The sequence below is a fragment of the Lutjanus erythropterus genome, chromosome 12 (genome assembly GCF_056507025.1).
Source record: "Lutjanus erythropterus isolate fLutEry1 chromosome 12, fLutEry1.hap2, whole genome shotgun sequence".
In the NCBI taxonomy this organism is placed as follows: Eukaryota; Metazoa; Chordata; class Actinopteri; order Lutjaniformes; family Lutjanidae; genus Lutjanus; species Lutjanus erythropterus.
In genome coordinates, this window is record NC_139328.1 from 1,960,941 (window position 1) to 1,966,940 (window position 6,000).

The window sequence follows — 6,000 nt, forward strand, 5'->3', positions numbered from 1 at the left end:
TACAGTATATGTTTCTTGTAAAGAAGACAAGTTTGTTTTATGTAGTCTGGGAGTTATGAAGGAAAATGTAAAAAATGTTACAATTGCCCCCAGTCTCCCCCAGGAAAAGACATGTCTGCTAATCCAGCGCTTTATTTTGAAAGGAAGTCTAAATAAATCATGAGCACAGGAAATACTCAGTTCTGATTAAACAAGTCAGACTGGGTGTTTGCTGAAACTCTCAAAATGTGTTTACTACTTCCGTCCTGCATGAAACTGCTCACAACGAGGTCTGTGGATTATCTTGATTAACCGGGTCATGATTTTTGGAAAGAGACACTGATTTTGAATGGATGTTTTGGTGCTTTGAGTGTTACATTGCAGAGATGTCATACATCTCCAAAACTCTGCAACTCACACCAAAATTCTAGATGGGTAAACAGCACTACATATGTGATTTTGATTTTGGGTGAACTGTCCCTTTAAGTACAGTACAGAGTAAAAGTACTTAGTTACATTCCACCACTATTTGATTCCTGACAGAAAGCTGTGAAGACGGTTTTGAATGTTTGTGTAAAGGAGCTGCAGACTGTGATCTGCTCTCTGCAGGCTGTCAGCTGCTCCGTCTCATTTGAGGGCTGCTGCTTTTTTTAACCCTCGGCCAAACTTAGAAAGACGACACCTCCGCCGCCGTCTGCACCTCCTGCCATAGATATCAGCCGTCGCCTGCGGGCACCTGTGCTTCACCGTTACCGGGTTGTCACGGCAACTGCGCCCATCAAAGCCTGTGAGAAGTGGAGCAAAATGACGTTAATTAATTTCCACTCATTCAGGCAGATCTGTGATTCGGAGCCACACGATAACTGTGTTGCTCTGCAGTGTTTCTCCTCCTGCACGGCAGCTCTGACGCCAAAAACCATAATTTTGATTTATTTCAGCGCTCAGGAGAGAGAGGCAGGGAGTAAGAGATAGAGATGCCGCTCTGGAGTGATTGCATTCTGCTCCATCTGTTTGTTATGCATTAGCTGAGCACAATTGAGCTCTTCAAGCAATCTGTTGAAGAGAAATGGCCTTGGGTGATTCCAGCGCAGAGTAGGAAAAGAGGAGCGCCGTCTGCTGATCCACGGCTCCATTAACACAATTTCATCTTCTCCTTCAGACTGTGAGCGCTTCTTCTTCTTCTCTGTCGGAAACGGTTGAATAACCTGCAGATGTTTCCTCTGCTGCTCTGAGATTGACTTGTCAAACGTGCTCCTTCAGCAGCGCAACATGCTTTAACACTTTTCACAGGTAGGATTTACATTTACATTTTATTACACTGAGCAGGAGTGAGTTTGAAGAGCTGCACTGCCTCTCTCTTCTTTTGTATTTTACTTCATTCATCACCTGAAAAGAATCAAATTCTTCAGGCACAATCCAGGATCTGTCTTCTTTAAAATTATCCGTGTAAAGGCCCAGAGTGTGGCCTGTGGAGCTCTAGTGCTGCGTGTTCTTTGTCCACTGTGACAGTTACAAGACCCCAGAAGAAGAGCCATCAGCTGACACAAGAAGAGGAACAGAAGAAAAGTGAATGAGAGTTTGAAAAACATTGCATAGCAATTCTGCAGCGTCGGCAGGCATCAGCATTGGAAAAATCAACCCCGTCTCCAAGAAATTATACATCTAACTTGCAACAGTAATGTTGTGCAGAAACAGAATAATGACACCTGAATTACATTTCCATTTTAATTAAAAAAGGATGCAAATCAAAACAGCAGAACCAGAGATATCCTCTTTTTTAATTCTATGCTTTCTTTTTCCTAGTCAAAATCTTGGCACCTACATCACCCACAATGCACCAATATAGCTGACAATTGACTAACACCCTCCCCTTCCAAGTGTGTAGAAGAATCTACAATGGCTGCAACACGGTGGCCTCCATGGAAGACGATCTGCTCTCTCTGTAGGTATGAAGGACTCATTCAAAGGTAACGAAAATGCAACGATTTTAATTTTCAGGTGATTACACACTGATGAAACATACTGATGAATTAAGACTGCCCCCTAAGAGTGTCTCCAGTTATTTCCCCAGTGTTTTCCCCTGATTCCTCTGTCCTCCTGTCTTCTGTTTTTCCTGTCTGTCTATGTGTGTGTTTGTGGGTGTGGTCTGCCTTCCCTGGTCTCGTGGCCCCTCCTGGTTTCACTCATTCCACACCTGGACACATCAGCTCATCAGCACGCCCAGTCTGTTCACCTGCATCCCATCAACTCACCAGCTCATCTTCCTGCCTTCATGCTCCCAGCCATTCCTCAGCCACCGTCTGCTCACTCTTCCATCCTGACCCCAGCCATATTTTACTGCCTCCTCCAGCTGCCTTCCTGCTCTTACCATCTCCACTCCCATTTACCCCCTGCACTGAACACCTTTCAGTATCCCTGCTCTGAGTCTGCGTCCTTGCATTTGGGTCCATTTAGTGAACTATAACAAATAGTTGACTTAGCTCAGTTAGCAATCCTGTGGGCCACAGCCTCTGAGATCAATGGAGGCCCACTGACAGGTAATGCAGCACCTGAGGGAATTTAACACCACAAGCGGCTCTGACCGGACTTTGACTCTGCGGACAATGAAGACACGGTGGGTTCAGGTGGGGAGAGGAAGCAAGAAGTGGCTGAAGAGGGAGTTTAGAAAATCTTTAGTCGGGGGCAGCCCTATCATAGATATTAGTTTCCAATTCTGCCAATAAATCCCCATAAATCTGACACACTGGACCTTTAAGTACCAAAGCTTAGCTGTCTGTTTGCTTTTCCGATTCAGCTGCTGAGTAAATCTATGTTTTGTGTATCTGGAGTCAAAGCTCAGTGCAACAACCAAGACGACAATCCTGTGTCTAAGCAGGAACTCTGTGCCTCTCGCCACACCAAACTAAATAATCACCAGCTGACAGTGGATTTTATCTGTCTTAAACTGATTTTACTTACCGATATCTCTCATTTTTATTACAACAGTGCTACTTGTGCTAATTGATCGCTTCATTATGTTTAGCCCACTGCTGCAAGTCACATTTCCCATTCAGAGAATAAAGAATCAACTGAACTGAACTCAAGTCAACAAAACTTTTTCTAATCGTGCCATCATCACATCATTCGTCTCCACTAAAAATATCATATTTTCAGTTTATTTATTTTCATGGCATCGCGCGCTCTTTTACAAGCTTTCTGGCCTCGTCCCACAGCGATTGGAGGGTTTTAATGACTTTGTTTCAGCCTCGACAACAGCTTTCCCAACAGGATGAAGAAATAAATGAACAGATGAACCATTTAAACCACAGAGTGACAATAAACGTTGCATTTACTGCGCTGTTTGTTTACTTAGTTTTGTTTTGTTTTTTTTCTACATCAATTTGGCCTCAGCGCAGAGGCAGCAGGTGGATGTGGATAATTCATCTGCAATCTTCCATATTTGAGAAATTATGATTTATCATAGTTTCAGAATATTTTTGCCATGTCACCATCACAGCATGATTGCAGAGTGAAAGCAGTTTTTGTGCAACAGTTTATCAGGATGACTGAAAACATTTCATCTGGAGGTCAAACTGAAAGTGAAATGAAATGTTCCTAATAATCCTTCATTGAGGGAAAACAGGAAACATGTGGTGGATGTTTACAGTGAACAGTTTGGATTGTAACTCAACTATGCATCTTCATTTTCTCCTCCATGTCTGTTTGTCTGACCTGTCAGGTTTGTTTCCAGGCTGTCTCACTGACATACTCACCAACTTTGAGATCTCAAAATTAGGGAGGATTTGATACCAAAAAAATAGAGTTTGAGAGACTTTGTTTTCCTGCATTTCTGGTGACTTTTAAAGAATGAAATTAACAAAATAATAAGTACACTGCAACAGCATTATTTATAAATATTCATCGGTTTTCTTTCTTTCACTTATTATTTGCCCTGCCCCTAAAAGAAAACTGAGGCAGCAGTTTTTACAAAATGCATGACCCTTTCTGTTGAAACTTTCATTTAGAAACAGGAATGTGTCTTAGTAAGTCTGGTTTGATGTTGTCGTATCATTGTCTGGGTGGAAACAGTTGACTTTTAGAGCTGTACAGGGCTCAGAAACAGGTTTTGATGATGGAAACAGGAAAAAAAAAGATGTGAAAACTGGTCAGAAATCAGGAGAAATGCAGGGGAATTGTGATCCCAGGAGGAAACAGGGAGAGGGAAAAGAAAAATGAGGCTCTACTTGGAAAATCTGGAGGGTTGGTAAGTATGTTGGCTGCTCATGTTTTTTTCTTTTTAGTTGAGTCACCTTGTTCACAGAGCTGAGATATTAAAGCTAGAATATGCAGGATTGGTCAGTTCATGTTTTGCACCATTTAGAGATAAGTCTCATTTCCTGGTCATCCAATACCGATGCTTTGGGTTGAGGTTGATTATGTTTCATCCAAGCTTCCAACATGTTCTCATCCCGATGATTTGTCACTGACAGTGAAGCACAAGGTCCCCTTCAGAAGCTGCAGCTGACGTGACCAGAGAGCCTTTTAAATGTGATTAACGTTATGAAACTGTTGCAGCTGGGTTTAAGCACAAAAACTACTTGGTTAGTTTTAGATAAGACCATGTTTGTGGTTTCAATAACTACATTACCTTACATGCATCATGTGATGTCACTGAATATTCATATTGGCAAAAATTGGCTTTGGCCTTTCTTTAACCTTGCAATTTTGTCCAACCAACGCAAGTTTCCTGCTAATTTGACCAGTCATTTTCATAATTTTGTGCTGTTTTGAGTTCGAGCTCTAAATACCGTGGAAGAAATATTTTATTAGAATTTATAATGCAATTTTAATGCAAAAACTCCTAAAAACATTGCAACATGCATCACATTTGTTTATAGGAAAGCTGCTGAACATGTGTCTAATATCTGTGTGTTGTGGTTTCCTGCTCAGAAACATCACAGCACAACATCTCCAGACCTGTAAACTGTACCAGTGTAGAAATCTTGCCAATGTAGTGTGTGCGTGTGTGTGTGTGTGTGTGTGTGTGTGTGTGTGTGTGTGTGTGTGTGTGTGTGTGTGTGTGTGTGTGTGTGAATGGAGCTCTCAGTGTGTGGGATCTAATCACTTCGCCTGCCAGTCAGTTTTCGGGGAACATAATGACTCATCAAGCTGTGAAAAAGAGATTTTTTTCTTTCCAAATTGACAAATCCAGCGTTTGAAAGGAGTGACACCTTCTGTTAGGGAGATGAGCGCCGACACGACGACAGATAGACAAAGTGGAATACTGATGAATCTGTGAGCCAGACTCACATCTGGGCCGCCACAACTGTAACAGAGGTAATGTTTGACCTTAACTGACCTCAGCCATCAGGCAGAACTGCACTGTGATCAGGACTAGTTCACCAAAATCATGAACGTCTCCCTGAAACAGCTAACAGCTACACATATTTATGTGTTAACTGTCCTATCAGTTCACACTTCCTGGACTAGGAGTTCCCAGTAACAAGGCCAGACCAGGAGCAGGCACAGCTGCCTCTGAACCGTCGTCACAAGATCTCGTTTTAAGCTATTTTGACTTATTTTGACTTCTGGAAAAATTTGTTTGATGTATAATTAGATTTTTTTTAGTTTGGCCCGTGTCCTGCCTGTTAACACCGGAGAGGCAGGAGTTATGACCTGTACTGCAGCCCGCCACCAGGGGGCAATCAAGATGGTCTCCAGACAGACCACACTCATCTTGATCTCAACTACACTCCTGTAAAGTTTTGTGACTGCATCCTGCACAGTTGTGACACATCAAGGAAGTTTGTCCACACAGTGTCTCTGGTAATAAACTTGATCCTTGGTGAAAAAGCTGCCTGCTGCTGCTGGAAACACTGAGACTGAAGCAGACAAGAAATTTGCTGCTAAACCAAAACTTGAAACTACAAGAGGCGAAAAAAAAAGCCCAGTAGAGCTGTAGAGTTGGTGACCAGAGCCACCTTTCACTTTACACATTAATCATTAAATTCATTCTTAAAGGGACAGTTCACGCCAAAATCA